We start from the raw sequence: 18,353 nt of genomic DNA, 5'->3' as shown, positions 1-18,353 counted from the left end.
AGGAAGCCTTTCGAAGGATAGGTGATGAGATGCTCCGCAAAAGCCAAAGAGAATGGTACGAAAAGACCTCTCTGCAAGGCACGAGCAGGGTAGTACACATACAGAATCTCAGGATGCATAATTCTGTGAATGCAAGTACTCCAATACGCACATATATTATAAAAGTGGATGAGTGTATGTATGTGTGTGTTTCACATCTCCTCCTAAACCACTCGACCGATTTCAGTCAAACTTAGTACACATATCCTCTATTATCAGGTAACAATCGCTGGAGGGGGGGGGGGTTACGAAGCAACTATCTGCCATAGTTCAGGAGTCACGAAGTCATAAACAATGAGATGCTTGAAAAATTGCCGCATGATACATGACTTTTAAATTTATTGCTTATTTGCTAGTAACTCTATTCGTAACATATTTCGCAGACAGTATCGACATATGCCACTCAATGTACGTATACAAATATATCATTGTACGACACATAGAACAAGAAATATGACGTCAAAAAGACCGACATGCGTGAACAATGCCGCATTTTGTATTACGTCTTTACCCCCATCAGTATGCGCAACAAAGTTCACAGACAGTATACAAATACACCGCTGAATGTACACTCCTGGAAATGGAAAAAAGAACACATTGACACCGGTGTGTCAGACCCACCATACTTGCTCCGGACACTGCGAGAGGGCTGTACAAGCAATGATCACACGCACGGCACAGCGGACACACCAGGAACCGCGGTGTTGGCCGTCGAATGGCGCTAGCTGCGCAGCATTTGTGCACCGCCGCCGTCAGTGTCAGCCAGTTTGCCGTGGCATACGGAGCTCCATCGCAGTCTTTAACACTGGTAGCATGCCGCGACAGCGTGGACGTGAACCGTATGTGCAGTTGACGGACTTTGAGCGAGAGCGTATAGTGGGCATGCGGGAGGCCGGGTGGACGTACCGCCGAATTGCTCAACACGTGGGGCGTGAGGTCTCCACAGTACATCGATGTTGTCGCCAGTGGTCGGCGGAAGGTGCACGTGCCCGTCGACCTGGGACCGGACCGCAGCGACGCACGGATGCACGCCAAGACCGTAGGATCCTACGCAGTGCCGTAGGGGACCGCACCGCCACTTCCCAGCAAATTAGGGACACTGTTGCTCCTGGGGTATCGGCGAGGACCATTCGCAACCGTCTCCATGAAGCTGGGCTACGGTCCCGCACACCGATAGGCCGTCTTCCGCTCACGCCCCAACATCGTGCAGCCCGCCTCCAGTGGTGTCGCGACAGGCGTGAATGGAGGGACGAATGGAGACGTGTCGTCTTCAGCGATGAGAGTCGCTTCTGCCTTGGTGCCAATGATGGTCGTATGCGTGTTTGGCGCCGTGCAGGTGAGCGCCACAATCAGGACTGCATACGACCGAGGCACACAGGGCCAACACCCGGCATCATGGTGTGGGGAGCGATCTCCTACACTGGCCGTACACCACTGGTGATCGTCGAGGGGACACTGAATAGTGCACGGTACATCCAAACCGTCATCGAACCCATCGTTCTACCATTCCTAGACCGGCAAGGGAACTTGCTGTTCCCACAGGACAATGCACGTCCGCATGTATCCCGTGCCACCCAACGTGCTCTAGAAGGTGTAAGTCAACTACCCTGGCCAGTAAGATCTCCGGATCTGTCCCCCATTGAGCATGTTTGGGACTGGATGAAGCGTCGTCTCACGCGGTCTGCACGGCCAGCACGAACGCTGGTCCAACTGAGGCGCCAGGTGGAAATGGCATGGCAAGCCGTTCCACAGGACTACATCCAGCATCTCTACGATCGTCTCCATGGGAGAATAGCAGCCTGCATTGCTGCGAAAGGTGGATATACACTGTACTAGTGCCGACATTGTGCATGCTCTGTTGCCTGTGTCTATGTGCCTGTGGTTCTGTCAGTGTGATCATGTGATGTATCTGACCCCAGGAATGTGTCAATAAAGTTTCCCCTTCCTGGGACAATGAATTCACGGTGTTCTTATTTCAATTTCCAGGAGTGTATATGCAATATTGTATCTTTTTGCGAGCTATTGTTCAGAAGATATGACGTAATAAAGATTGAGCTGCGTGAAAACGAAACTGCAGGGCGAAATTCACTATATACACATGTGAAATGTGTGTACACCCAGGTGTGAAATATGTTTGGCATGTGCATACCCTGGCAAAGACGCGGGCAAAAATCTCTACCAAAACCACAGGCTCGATTTCAACCAAATTTGGTACACACTGTCTGGAATGGAATACTATGGGATAACAATCACCAGCCAGCTTTTGGGGTGGAGGTGATAACGTAGTGAAAGAAGGTGGAGAGGGGGAGATGGACAGAAAGGGGGAAGGAGAAGATGGAAACAGATGGGGGAAGGACGAGATGTACAGAGAGAGGGGCACGAGGATATAGACAGAGAAAGGAAAGTGGATGAGATGGACGGAGAGGGCAAAAACTGTGTGCTGCAGGATTTGCATTGTTAGCAGTGTTAGTGCCATGAATTGCTGTTAGGCGCCGCTACTGCTGTGGCTGCGTAGGTGCATTAAAGTTGTAGACAGTCGACATGGATTGGACAAAGTGAGCAGGGCCTTACTCGTAAAGCTGTTTTATCAAAACAACAGAAATACTACTGCTGCTGGTCGTCACGAGTATCAGTGCATTAAAGGAACACGGCGAGGTCCAGTTTCCTCGCCGAGGTTGAAGTACACGTTCCGGAAATTCGAATTAACTGGCGATTTGGGAATTGCACCTGGGAAAGACCGACGGCCAATTTCGCCACAAATTGCAGAAGAAGTTACTGTTACTGTTGAGAACGCTGGAAGCAAAGTGCGATTTTCGAACAATTCACGAGCTGCCTCACAACAACTTAACGTTCCATCGTCCACCGTTCGAAAGATGCTGCGAACAATTGTGCGATGATATCTCTAGTGCGGTTCCAGGCTGTCGTGGATGCCGATGATCGTGGCATTCAGCAACGCTTGACCTGGAGCGTAAGCAAGCTACGCAATTAACAAACCTTACCCTACTGTGTGGAAATTAAAATGTGTTTCTTTCAATGGTTTATCTGTCATTTCTCTTCCCCATGTCCTTACACATGTTTCCACAAAGTTTCATTGCCCTACGATCACTCGTTATTCATAGGGGCCCTCTCAAGTACCGAGAGTTTAATTATGAGTATAACCACCCTGAAAATAAAAGATTATGTTTGGAAAGAAGAAAACAGCGACCACGCAAATATTGTTATTTACTTAAACAAATAGCACCGTTAACGGTTTCGAACTCACAGGTTCATCTTCAGACAGTTGTTCACGGTTATACACTGAAGCGCCAAAGAAACTGGTGTAGGTATAAGTATTCAAATACAGAGACATGTAAACAGGCAGAATACGGCGCCTATACAAGACAAGTGTCTGCTGCAGTTAGATCGGTTACTGTTGGTACAATGGCAGGTTATCAAGACTTAAGTGAGTTTGAACATGGGACACAGCGTCTCCGAGGTAGCGATGATACGGGGATTTTCCCGTACGACCACTTCACGAGTGTACCGTGAATATCAGAAATCTGGTAAAACATCAAATCTCAGACATCACTGCCGCCGGAAAAAGGTCCTGTAAGAACTGGGCTACCGACGACTGAAGAGAATCGTTAAACGTGACAGATGTGCATATTTCCATGCTGGGCCATCAAAAAGTGTCACCGAGCGAACCATTCAACGAAACATCATCGATATGGACTTTCGGAGCCGGAGGCCCACTCGAATACCGTTGATGACTGCACGACACAAAGCTTTACTCTTCGCCAGGGCCCGTCAACACCCACATCAGACTGTTGATGACTGGAAACATGTTGCCTGGTCGGACAAGTCTCGTTTCAAATTGAACCGAGTGGATGGACGTGTACAGGTATGGAGACGACCTCTTAAGCCCATGGACCCTCAATGTCAGCAGGTGACTGTTCAAGCTGGTGAGGGCTGTTTAAAGGTGTGGGGCGCGTGCAATTGGAGTGATATGGGACCCCTGATACGTCTAGATTCGACTCTGGCAGGTGACACGTAGTAAGTATCCTGTCTGATCACCTGCATCCACTCATGCACACTGTGCATTCCAACGGACTTCGGCAATTTCAGCATGACAATGCGACAACCCACACGTCTAGAATTGCTACAGTGTGGCTCCAGGAACACTCTTCTAAGTTTAAACACTTCCGCAGGCCATCAGACTCCCCAGATGTGAACATTATTTAGCGTATCTGGGTTGCCTTGCAACGTGGTGTGCTCTTCAGAAGCCGGCCGGGGTGACCGAGCGGTTCTAGGCGCTTCAGTCTGGAACCGCGCGACCGCTACGGTCGCAGGTTCGAATCCTGACTCGGGCATGGATGTGTGTGCTGTCCTTAGGTTAGTTAGGTTTAAGTAGTTCTAAGTTCTAGGGGACTGATGACCTTAGAAGTTAAGTCCCATAGTGCTCAGAGCTATTTGAACAATTTTTTTGCTGTTCAGAAGAGATCTCCACGCCCTCGTACGCTTACGGATCTATGGACAGCCCTGCAGGATTCATGGCGTCAGTTTCCTCCAGCACTACTACAGGCATTAGTCGAGTCCACGCCACGTCGTGTTGCGACACTTCTGCGTGCTCGCGGTGGCCTGCACGATATTAGACAGGCGTACCAGTTTCTTTGGCTCTTCAGAGTATTACATTTTCTGTTGTTTATATCCGTTGCTGGCTTTCCCCCCCCCCCCCCCCCCCTCCCCCCTTGCAGCGATAGTTCCTTGGGATGATGGCGCCTCACAACAAAAAACGATATGACAAAGAGCATATTTAACTGTAACTGTCCTAATAATGAATGAAAACAATGTAAACGAATAGTTAATGTAGAACTGTTTGAGTTTTAGTTTACTTGACGTCGAAATTCCGGCGTCAATGTTTTACACTGTTGACAGCTTGTATGCACTACGTAGTAAAAAAATACATGAAGCACTTTTTTTATATGCGTAAATGTGCACATAGCGTAGAGCACAACACACACACTGAATCGATTTTTCCAAATGGAGGACTGTGGGCAAATATGGTGATATCACATATGAACCAGTGTGTGATGCTCTACACGGTAAAGGAACGTCCAGCACCCAGCCTCATACTAAAAACACGAAGACGAGCCTGAAGAGACTACGAAACTAGTTCATGGAAATAAAGAAATATTTCATAAGTTACCGGTCACACTTATTTGAATTTGTATTTGCTCTTCCAATCCGTTTCGAAGTGGATACCGTGCAGGAAACTGTGCCAGGTGCGGATATTTGGAACAGAACTGCCAGAAAGAGATGCAATGCGCACACGATGCGCGACTTTGGCGGTTCCCCCTCCTCCTTGGTCCCCGTGACCTCTCGGGCCAGCAACCAGCGGTGTCTGCTGTCCGGGCCCGCTAGCTGCTACCCGATCTGCGCCTCCGCCATCCTTCCGCTGGGCGCCGGGAAGTGTGCTGTGGCGCTGGGGTCATCAACACGGCGTGACGTCACGAGAGGCGCAGACGTGCCGGCACGCTGGAGGCGAAGGCGAAGAAGAAGAACGGCTAGCGCCTCTCACCTGCTTCTCACCACGCCGCAGAGATCGTGGGTGACTGACGTGTGTATGGGTACATTGTCTGGGCGAGTACACTGGACAAAGGAGGCAAAGAACGAGTGAGGGTCCAATCAACGGACGTTAATGAGCGATTGAATTAGAGAGAGGGACAGTGATGGAGAGAGAGCTGCAATCGCCACAGCTCACGGGTTAGATTGGTGAGTCACGTGACCGGGATGTAGACAGCCACTGTACTGGCTTACGGAGTGACGATCTAACGCAAGGTGTGTAACCGGCGCTGTATCAGCACGTCGGATCGCAGCTACTGCGTGACTGACATGTCATTGAATGTGTTTCAGTTATCATAATGTCCAAGATGCTTCCTGAATAGAGAAGCTCCTATTTTAGTGGTACGTATAACCTCCTCAGTTCTCATACATGCTACATCCAACATCCACTTTTTTCTAGCTCAGATAATAAACTAAACTATCTGTGCCTGATTATGCGCTTTCTCTGCACCACTTGTTTCCGATTCTGTAAGCTCCCAGTAGGTTTCAGTATCTGATTGAAGAAAGCCGTTTATCGCAGTCTTTGGGTGGCTTTGAGAAATACAGGTAATTTCTCATTGTTTTTAGCATCTTTGAACTAGAATGTGTTTATAACATTCTGTGATATACTAATACACCCTATGCAATCGAATAAGTGAATGTTTATTACCTCATAACAATACGCCGATCTTTTGCAGTTTAAATAGCCTCTTTTTTTTTTTTTTTTTTTTTTTTTGATGTGACTGGCAGTCCCGGAATCGATTATGCATTGAAATTGAAGAAAATAAACACCATTTCCGCAGTCAGAGGCTATTTATTTACAAATTCAAAATCGTCGAACACTTGTGTGCCCACCATCAACTACATTGCAAAGTCAAAATAAATACGGCAATACTTTGTTTTTCGATGTAACACAGGGGTTTACAATCGGCAACAACCTATACTTTCAGATTCACCAGAGACTACACGAGGAAGAAATGTGTTAAAGAGTAGAAATGCAATGACAAATATGACGCATTGCCTATGACGTAACGGCCGAGAACACCAAAGCTGCACAATCATCAACAGCAACGGTGTTCCATGCTACGCATCTACGTGAGGCGATTAATAAAACCTAGAGAAACTATTACGGTTACGTGTTGGCTGGATGTACGGGTTTCACATTTGTTCAAAACACACCGAAGAGCCCAAGAAACGGGTACACCTGCCTAATACCGTGTAGGGCCCCCGCGAGCACGCAGAAGTGCCGCAACAAGACGTGGCAAGGACTCGAATAATGTCTGAAGTAGTGCTGGAGGGAACTGACACCATGAATCATACAGGGCTGTCCATAAATTGCATGTCGCAAGGCATCCCAGATATGCTCAATAATGTTCATGTCTGTGGAGTTTGGTAGCCAACGGAGGTAGCAATGCTGGACGTGAGGGGTGTCGCATTGTCGTGCTGGAATTGCTCAAGCCCGTCATATGCACAACGGACACGAATAGCTGCAGGTGATCAGACAGGATGCTTACGTACGTGTCAAGTGCCAGAGTTGTATCTAGACGTATCACTGACTGCCAAGGTTATAATCCCATATCACTCCAACTGCACACGCCCCACGCCCTTACTGAGCCTCCACAGCTTGAACAGTCTCCTACTGACATGCAGGGTCCAAGAATTCACGAGGTTGTCTCCACACCCGTATACGTCGATCCGCTCGATATAATTTGAAACGAGACTCGCCTGACCAGGCAATATGTTTCCAGTCATCAACAGTCCAATGTCGGTGTTGACGGGCCCAGGCGAGGCGTAAACCTATGTGTTGTGCAGTCATCAAGGGTACACGGGTGGGCCTTCAGCTCCGAAAGCCCAAATCGATGATGTTTCGTTGAACGGTTCGCACGCTGACGCTTGTTGTTGGCCCAGCACTGAAATCTGCAGCAATTTGTGGAAGGGTTGCACTTCTGTCACGTTGAACGTTTGCCTGCAGACGTCGTTGGTCCCGTTCTTGCAGGATCTTTTTCCGGCTGCAGTGATGTCGGAGATTTGATGTTTTACCGGATTTCTGATATTCACGATACACTCGTGACATGGTCGTAAGGGAAAATCGCCACTTCATCGCTACCTCGGAGATGCTGTGTCATATCGCTGGTGTGCCGATTATAACACCATGTTCAAACTAACTTAAATCTTGATAACCTGCCATTGTAGCAGCAGGAACCGATCTAATAACTGCGCCAGGCATTGCCAATAGCAGCGCCGTAATCTACCTGTTTACATATATCTATATTTGAATACGCGTGCCTATACCAGTTTCTCTGAACATTCAGTGTTTATCTTTGTTCCACAGAAAAACAAACTCTTTCTGCAGTGCTATTAAAAGTAGCAAAAATTGACCATATCCGTAGGAACTCCAAAAAGTAAGTTACAGACGTCGTTCATTGCTAAGGCCGTTGCGCAGCAAGAGCGTCTCATTGTCAGAAGAAACTACATCAACTCGGTATCCTGCAGTCACTTCTACTGCGGTAGGGGTAGCAGGTGCATCACTGCGTAGGAGTGAAGTGGTGTGGCAAATGCGGGCGGGATATTACGATTCTTGGGGGCAATAATCTAAAAGCACTCAGATTCAACGTAAAATTTTGTGCGGTATATGGACCAAACGCTGTGACGTATCCTTCTGTAGCGAAATGGTGTCAACAATTTCACCAAGGACAAGAGGGGTAGAAAGTTGGTTTTTGATACAGAGCACTCCGGAGAGTGGCCTTGATGTACCAGTAGAAAACTCGAACATGGCTTTCCGTTGCCAGCAACACGGACTGACTTAGCTGCCAAGCTTTCTGGGAATTAGTTAGCAGGCTTCTTAACTTGCGCGCTAACCGGTAGGTGAAAAATTTGCACTGCGTTGCTCACCGGGAATACCCAGGATGACCAAGGCCGATACGCACTCGACTCGAAGAAGCAGACAAAAGCTCTGTCGCTTACGCACTGTCGCACTGTGGGCGGGTCATCCCCAAGCTCCATTACATCTAGATCGAAGTAAGAAAGTGACTAGCAGTCGAGCCTGGAAGAGGCGACGTTGCCGGTTTAGGTTTCTCTGAGCAAGAGAATACAAGTGCCGCAGCAAGAGTTGTTGTTTCCGTTACGGGCACATGGACACGGTGTCCGTTAAGTCTTTCATGGTTGTTGGGTCATATATGTTCCACTAATATAAATGTAGCTTTGAGTGTTGGGACACCTACACTGATCAGCTAGATCATTACGACCACTTACCTAACAGCCGGTATGTCCACCTTTGGACGGATAACAGCGCGGATACGTTGTGGCACGGAATAAATGAGGCCCTGATAGGTAGCTGGAGGCAGTTGGCACAGCTGCACACACAAGTCAACAAATTCCCGTAAGTTCCGGGGAGGGGGACGAAGAGCTCTGAGGCCACATTAAATCACATCTCAGTTGTCTTCGATCGGGTTCACATATGGCGAGTTAGCGGGCCAGCACATCAACTGGAACTCGGCACTGTGTTCCTCGAACCACTCCACCACACTGCTGGCCTTGTGACATGGCGCGTTATCTTGTTGGAAAATATCACTGCCGTTGGAGAACATTATCGTCACGAAGGGGTGTAAGTGGTCTGCAACCAGTGTACGATACACCTTGGCCGTCATAGTGCCGTTGTACGAGCTCCACTGGACCGCTGGATGCCCACGCGAATGTTTCCCAGAACATAATGGAGCCGTCGCCAGCTTGTCTCCATCTCGCAGTACAGGTGTCAGGGAGTTGTTCCCGTGGAAGGCGTCGGGTTCGCGCCCTCACATCGGCATGACGAAGAAGGTTCCGGGATTCAACAGACCATGCAACGGTCTGCCACTGCGCCAACGTCCAGTGCCAATCGTCACGTACCCATTTCAGTCGTAGTTGCCGATCTCGTGATGTTGCCCGTGGGGTCCTGCCCACTCGTCTCGTATAGGCTGCCTAAAGGATGCTGCGTTCTCGGAATGCTATACAACAATTCAAGAAAATCACATTAATGGTCAGTCCTGAAAAAATCATTTGAAAATTAAAAATTTAACTCTGAAAATCCGGGCGGAGTGGCCGAGCGGTTCTAGGCGCTATAGTATGGAACCGCGCGACCGCTACGGTCGCAGGTTCGAATCTTGCCTGGGGCATGGATGTGTGTGATGTCCTTAGGTTAGTTAGGTTTAAGCAGTTCTAAGTTCTAGGGGACTGATGACCTCAGAAGTTAAGTCCCACAGTGCTCAAAGCCATTTGAACCATTTGAACTCTGAAAATCCTAGGCTCACGCGAAAACATGAATCTAGTTAGGTTCATGGGACGCATACGTCGCACTTCACCGATTTGCAAAATTAGTCAACTTAAAAATTGTTTGGTAGGAAAAGTGAATTATTTGTGACAAAGGAAGACAGTTTTTGACTTTTCTTTTTCAAATATATGAAAGATAAATTTTAATCATGGAAGGGTTAACGTGCAACACTTAGCAGTTCTCTACGCACTTTCCCAACTGGTTTAAGACATTCTGTGGCGTAAAATCAACACGCTGCGCAGATAAACAATACGATTAATGAAAACGAATCACAATTGTTACGTTACTGGCAGAAAGTGTTAACTGCAGCTGACTATGGCAAATGGCGCGCGAGCTAGCAGAGTAGCAGCACCATAACGGCGAACACAACATAAGATTTGGCCAAGCACACTGTCCAGTCGGTTGTTGCTACGGCAGTTGTCCTGTAAACCATTAACAGTCAATCTCTCTGTTGTGCTAACCCAGGTAGATGCGTCTTGCTGCCGCATACTCAGTAGTTCCACGTGGAAAATGATAGATATCTATTAAGAATGAATTTTTCTCTCTCCTAGGGGTAGGGGGTATACGCTTTTATAAAACTTCCTGATACATTGACTGCGAAAGACTTTGCGTCAGTGACAACAAAGCATTTTTTGTTTTCTTAGAATCTATCAAAAGACGCTACATATTTTACTGTACGATATTAGTAATTTTATGCCCGAAATCTACTGGTTTTAGTGTCCGCCCCCGGTAGCTGAGTGGTCAGCGACAATGTCAATGCTAAGGGGTTCGATTCCCGGCTGGGTCGGAGATTTTCTCCGCTCAGGGACTGGCTGTTGTGTTGTCCTAATAATCACCATTTCATCCCCATCGACGCGCAAGTTGCCGAAGTGGCGTCAAATCGAAAGACTTGCACCCGGCGAACGGTCTACCCGACGGGAGGCCCTAGTCACACATTTATTAACTGGTTCTAGTTTCTCTGTCTGTATGCACATGACATTAAAGCATTATAAAAATTATTTGTCTACGAAATCGTTTACAGGAACACTTCAAAAATCAGTAATGGTCTCACAACTTCTGAAAAAAATGATAAGCCAATGAATGCAGCACAGAACATGATGAAACATGTGTGGCAGAAGTGAATCAGGGTAGTTATTTTATTACATCAAAGTAATTTAACCCAGTCTTTTTTTTTCAAGATATCACGTTTTGCTTTACTAGTAGCTACTGTCTCAAACCAATTTTTCTTTGTTGCTATGTCATTTATAAGGGATTATTCTTAATTCAGCTACGACTGGAAACATAATATACAGGGTGAGTCACTAATTATTGCCACCAAGAATAACTCCGAAAGTATGATAGTAGCTGAAAAGTTTGTGGGACGAAAGTTGCATGGGAAAAAGGGGGCCATAATGTGATACGAATGGTCATCACTTCGAACACCTTCTGTAAATGGACGTTCATGCCATCTTTTCGACTTTCGTTGACCTTCAAAGACCTTACTGTTACACATCATTGGATTGGTCTCGATAGCCGCTATCAGAAAATAAGTACCAAACTATAGCATCCCATAAAAAAAACTAAGTTGACCTTCATATCTCTGACGCGACCCCACCTAGCAACAAAAAACCAACGTCATATTATGGCCCCCGTTGTCCCATGCAACATTTGTCGGACAAACTTTTCAGCTACTATCATACTTTCGGAGTTATTCTTGGTGGCAATAGTTAGAGACTCACCCTGTATGCGCAACAGAAGATTTCTTGTCATTCAATAAATAGTTTTCAACTGTAAGACTAAGCAGGAAAATTGTTACAGATAATTTACCACATTTAGTTATAAATATCATTCCACTCAAAAAAATCAAAGACGATGCAATATCTACATTATCGCATTTCACATAAAAACACAGAAGAATACGCACAAGGCTTTATTATTAATAATTGTACAAAACTGCCGATAAAGTAACACAGAAGAATAAACACGAAAATGCAACACAGACAACTCAAAATTGTTGGTTACTTATCACTTCTACTAGTTCTCTGTTCTCTGAATAAGGAAAACCTGTAAATGTACTTACAAATTCATTTTCCTTTAAAAAAGGGATCTTGAATTTATGTCTGGGTTATTTAATGTGACTCATTCATGGACAAGCTTAATTTTCAATGACACTAAGTTGAATATGCTTCTAATCATGATAACAATGTGTACATATGTTAATTACATTCACTGAAGTATACTCACGTCCTATGTATAAGTAACTTCAATTCAGTCACGTGTCATGTTTCTGAATTTTGTAGTTAGTTGTATGGACCATCGCCTAAAGTTACTTGAAATAAAACAAATAATTATGCCGAAGTATTCACAAATGAGAAATCACAAAAATAACTTATACTCTGAGGAACTACTGTAATTTTTACACATCACGAACAAACTGATAATACCTTAATGATTCTTTCATGCCCGTTTTGATCAGAGCATAAAAAACTACTGTAGAGCAGGCAAACTTTGTACAAAAAAATAAATTTCTGCTTTTGAGAAAGAACTATGAGGCAGATGCGTATACTGAAATAATTCAAACATGGTTAGCAAACGTTGGCTAGAAGTGTTAATGATAATAGCAAAATTATCATAATATGTCTTATTATACTGTCGCTCAAAAGGATAACGAGGCATTTGCACAACTGGAGCATTTTAAGCTAAATACAGTGAATACCGGTCTCACCAACGTGACTGCAGGAACTCTCAAAATTGGTGTAAATACGTCGTTATCCTTCAGCTACCAAATTTCTTGTGCGATTGCATTTTGCTGTTCTCCTGGAATGTTACATTGTTCATAGTTGTGCCGTCATCCCTTTGAGCTGGCGATATAGTAAAGTATTTTTGCTATTTTGTTATCTGCTCCTCTAGTAATTGCAAGGACACACAGGTCAAAATTAACGAAAAATTACAAAATACATTTGCGGAGGAAAGCTATGGACTTTAAGTATATATCCGTTATCATACTAGAATGTACACAACAGTACAGTTTGGATTACAATATGTTAATAACTCTTAAAACACTTAATGCTAATAGCTGTTTTCAGAATCTAAAGCAAAGGAATGTATGTCAAAGTTTTCGAAGACTGGTCTAAACCAGCCAATTTACTGATAGTATTGGTATGACACGACACCTTTTATCTACTTCTGTTCACAATGGCTCTAAGCACTATGGGACTTAACATCTGAGGTCATCAGTCCCCTAGACTTAGTACTTAAACCTAACTAACCTAAGGACATCACACCCATCCACGCTCGAGGCAGGATTCGAACTTGCGACCGTAGCAGCAGCGCGGTTACGGACGGAAGCGCCTAGAACCGTTCGGCCAAAGCGGCTGGCTCTATTTCTGTTCTTTGGACTAACAATGTTATTAATAAATTGAAACACAGCACGTAAATACCTTACATTTGCTTTCTTTCGTAGTGACCCTATGATTCTGTTTGACAAACCATATGTAGGGCTGTAGCCGAGTCGGCGAAAAGAGATCACTGGCAACTGCAACGGGCTTAGCATGGTTGCTTCGCGCTTCACCCTCTACCAATCACGTAACGCCATTTCGTAGACGTATCTATGGCAACGCCTCAGTTTTGTCGCAGCTCTCTAGACTTCTATTGTTTCCGCCTGCAGTCGTTTGCGCTTCAGGGCTGAAAGCTGGCAACAGCGCTGCCAGCTGTCAGGGTTCTTCTTTCGCTGATTCTGTTGTAGTTATTGGGAAGGTCATTGTGATATTTCTAGGACGCCTTTCGCTGGTACCTTGTCGCATCAAGTCGGATGCAACATACGGGAGTCAGGCAGCTAAGATACGTCACCGCAAATATATCCGAAATGAGTAAACATATAGATCTGAGGTTCTCGGCAAGTTATACCAAACAATATTGTGAATTTTTTCACTGAACACAAGTAATTTTTAAAGTTTTAAGCTGCCAAATTAATACGATCTACATCTACATCTACATCTACATCTATACTCCGCGAGCCACCTTACGGTGTGTGGCGGAGGGTACTTATTGTACCACTATCTGATCCCCCCTTCCCTGTTCCATTCACGAATTGTGCGTGGGAAGAACGACTGCTTGTAAGTCTCCGTATTTGCTCTAATTTCTCGGATCTTTTCGTTGTGATCATTACGCGAGATATATGTGGGCGGTAGTAATATGTTGCCCATCTCTTCCCGGAATGTGCTCTCTCGTAATTTCGATAATAAACCTCTCCGTATTGCGTAACGCCTTTCTTGAAGTGTCCGCCATTGGAGCTTGTTCAGCATCTCCGTAACGCTCTCGCGCTGACTAAATGTCCCCATGACGAATCGCGCTGCTTTTCGCTGGATCATGTCTATCTCTTCTATTAATCCAACCTGGTAAGGGTCCCATACTGATGAGCAATACTCAAGAATCGGACGAACAAGCGTTTTGTAAGCTACTTCTTTCGTCGATGAGTCACATTTTCTTAGAATTCTTCCTATGAATCTCAACCTGGCGCCTGCTTTTCCCACTATTTGTTTTATGTGATCATTCCACTTCAGATCGCTCCGGATAGTAACTCCTAAGTATTTTACGGTCGTTACCGCTTCCAATGATTTACCACCTATGGCATAATCGTACTGGAATGGATTTCTGCCCCTATGTATGCGCATTATATTACATTTATCTACGTTTAGGGAAAGCTGCCAGCTGTCGCACCATTCATTAATCCTCTGCAGGTCTTCCTGGAGTACGTACGAGTCTTCTGATGTTGCTACTTTCTTGTAGACAACCGTGTCATCTGCAAATAGCCTCACGGAGCTACCGATGTTGTCAACTAAGTCATTTATGTATATTGTAAACAATAAAGGTCCTATCACGCTTCCTTGCGGTACTCCCGAAATTACCTCTACATCTGCAGATTTTGAACCGTTAAGAATGACATGTTGTGTTCTTTCTTCTAGGAAATCCTGAATCCAATCACAAACCTGGTCCGATATTCCGTAAGCTCGTATTTTTTTCACTAAACGTAAGTGCGGAACCGTATCAAATGCCTTCCTGAAGTCCAGGAATACGGCATCAATCTGCTCGCCAGTGTCTACGGCACTGTGAATTTCTTGGACAAATAGGGCGAGCTGAGTTTCACATGATCTCTGTTTGCGGAATCCATGTTGGTTATGATGAAGGAGATTTGTATTATCTAAGAACGTCATAATACGAGAACATGAATTAATTTTTTTCAAAAATGGAACTACACGCATTTTCTGTGGAAATGGAAAGAGTCATTGAACAAGAGTTCAGCAGTATAACATGAGTGGAACGTGATTACATAATAACAGGGTAACAGCACCGCAAACCACTGTCCCGTCGTGAGTAGAAGAGGTCCGAACAAATGTACAAAGGGCGTTCAATAAGTTTTGCACAGTCGTCTCTAACGTTTTTATTTTTTGCCGGAGGAGAATGAAATTTTTTGTGAACATATTCGAACATTTAGCTAAGTTGGTATATAAAAGTATTTTATTTTATTCGTAGGTGAGCCAGAATGGACCGTGAAGTAGATGTCAGGTTACGACAAGGTCGGTTATGGAGTTCCTCTTTAAGACCGGTGATGACTCTGCCACATCAATTCACAGGAAGTTGCTCCCTGTTTATGGGGAGGACACAGTGGATCGCAGCAGTATCCAGCGGTGGTTGCACAGGTTTAAAGAAGGCGATTTCTCTCTACTGGGCAATCTGCGGTAGACCATCGAAGGTAGTGAGAGATGTGAGTAAGGAGACCATTGATCAAATCATCCAAAATGACAGATTTGTGTCGACACGACAGCTTGCTGAAATGACTCGTCTGTCACTGGGTAGTGTGGTATCACTGGTACAGTCACTACGGTGCAGGAACATCTGCGCTCGTTGGGTGCCTATATTATTGACAAGAGAAATGAAAACGATGAGGAAGAATGTGTGCGAGGGTCTCATGAAGACCTTTACTGAACAGTGGAAAGAGTGTTTTGAGGGCGTCATTACCCAGGATCATTTTTACCTCTTTGGTCGTCTGAAGGCCCACCTGCGCGGTAAAACGTTTGATAGTGAGAAAGACCTTATTTCCTGTGTCAAGCGATGGTGTAAAAGTCAACCCCCGGAATTTTACCAAAGTGCATTTACACCATGGAAAGAACTTTGGGCCAGATGCGTCACAGCTGACGGAGGCTACATTGAGTAGGCTCAATGTATAGCTAAATGTTCCAAGTACGTCCACAAAAAATTTCATTATCCTCCTGGAAAAAATAAAAAAATTAGAGACGACGGTGCAAAACTTTTTGAACGCCCTTTGTATATGTATTTAGATGTACTTCAACCTGTATTTTCGAGAAATCTGTTTGGCATACTATGTGCCATCTTCCTTTGATTGTTTTCCTGAATATTTTTTTGTTCGCCAGTCGTTTGAAAATAATCCCTGGTTGGTTGCTGATTAAGTTCGTTTCATCTTCACCGAGATGCAAGTGTAACTGTGTATTGCGCTGCTAAAGATTTTAATAAAGTATAGAGGATTCAGTGTTTGTGTGGATCAGGCGTACTGGGAAATAAATTAAAAAAAAAGAGGCGCACCACGAAGGAATTATCTCATTTGGTAGGAAATCGGTATGATTTACACGTACAGACAAGCAAATGATCACAATTTCACAAAAATTGGATGATATTCAAGAGAAAGTGCTTCACAAAATGAGCAAGTCAATAACGCGTTGGTCCACCTCTGATCCTCATACGAGCAGTTACTCTTCTTGGGTTGATCGACAGAGTTATTGCATGTCCTGCTGATGGATATTGTGATAGATTCTGTCCAACTGGCGAATTAGATCGTCAAAGCGCCGAGTTGGTTAGTGGGCTCTGTACGTTATACTCCAAACGTTCTCAGTTGTGGAGAGACCGAGCGACCTCACTGGTCTAGGTACTGTTTGGCAAACGAGAAATATAAACTCTCGCCGTGTGCGGGCGGACATTATCTTGCTGAAACGTAAGCCCAAGATGGATTGCCGTGAAGAGAAATAAATCGGGACGTGGAATACCGTCGACGTACCGCTGTGCTGTAAAGCTGCCACGAATGACAACCAAAAGGGTTCTGCTATGAAAAGAAATGCCACCCCCACATCATCAGTCCTGACTCAGCAGGCGGCAGTCTGCTTGGTATCCTACTGCCGTCCAGAGTGTCTCCAGATACGTCTTCAGTGGTCATTGGGGCTCAGTTGGAAGCGGGGTCAGTGAGCTTCGAGGATGAATGTACCCGACACCAATGCAAAGCGACTTGTTGGCGTACGGACGGTATTCGGCGTAACGGGCGCCGTGAGCTCAGAACCCTTTTTGTGAGCCGCTATTAATGATTCTTCCGGTCGCTGCAGCAACAGCTGCACGTCGGATCGATGACACTCATGAATCCGGGGTCGTGATTGCGTCTATGACGACTGTTCGGTCCTCTCTTTCTGCCGTTTCTCTATGTCGGCCGCTTCGTTCTTGACGCTGTATTCGGCCGAGGTTGACCCATTCTTGCCAACATCATCGAACAGTGGCATTACTTCACTTCAAATGTCGAGCAGCTCGCCATTACCCCAACCGGCTTCTTCGAGCCGAACTACATGTCTTCTATCAAGTGCTGATATTTGAGTACGTTGATCACGCGCTGCCTGCGAGGCGTAGTTACTGACCAACTGAGTACAAGGAATGAAGCTCGCAGAGACTTTATACTCCGGTATCGCCGTGCCTCCTGCTTATTATCGTTGCCAGCTGCGAGATGGAATTACGCTGCAGCGTCACATGCTCATCCACTGGATCATCAAAGTTTGCATTTTCCGTCGATACCTATATGAATATCAATTTGTGACTAGTTTGTGTATATCCTTCGTGGTATGTCTCTTCTTTTTTTCGACTTACATTGTATATTGATGTTTGCTGCTAGGAAAATATTTTGAGTTGTAGTGTAATTTTTTTTAGGTTTATAATGATTGTTACATAAGAAAAACACAATCGCTACTGTACAAAGTTTTGGTGAATAACACCAAGTGCATAAGAAGAAGCAAAACTAATCCAAAACTACCATTTTGTAATTAAAAAACACCAAAGTTAAATTTGAAATTTACTGGCACTCGCATACGAGGAGGTTGCCTGTACCATATAGTATCTATCCTCCCTAACCTGCATCCCTCCCCCTCATGATTTTGTTCACCACTGTCTACTGCCCGTCCCGAAACTGCGTAGTTGCTACCACCTTAGCAATATCGATGCAGTGACCGCTTCCTGAAGTATGGGCATAACATGAAACGTCCTAGACATTGTATTTTTTAGCTGTTAATCATCACAACTCCGTATTTTGGAAAAGTAAACGTTAGCTGTTGCTGGGTCCACCCACCATCAGCCAAATACGTAGGTCGCAGGTAAACATTCTTCCAGCGAAACTTATTCACTCTGG

Source organism: Schistocerca nitens, chromosome 8, assembly GCF_023898315.1.
Source record: "Schistocerca nitens isolate TAMUIC-IGC-003100 chromosome 8, iqSchNite1.1, whole genome shotgun sequence".
Classification (NCBI taxonomy): domain Eukaryota; kingdom Metazoa; phylum Arthropoda; class Insecta; order Orthoptera; family Acrididae; genus Schistocerca; species Schistocerca nitens.
The sequence above is the reverse complement of the archived record's forward strand: the minus strand, read 5'-3'. Positions refer to the sequence as shown.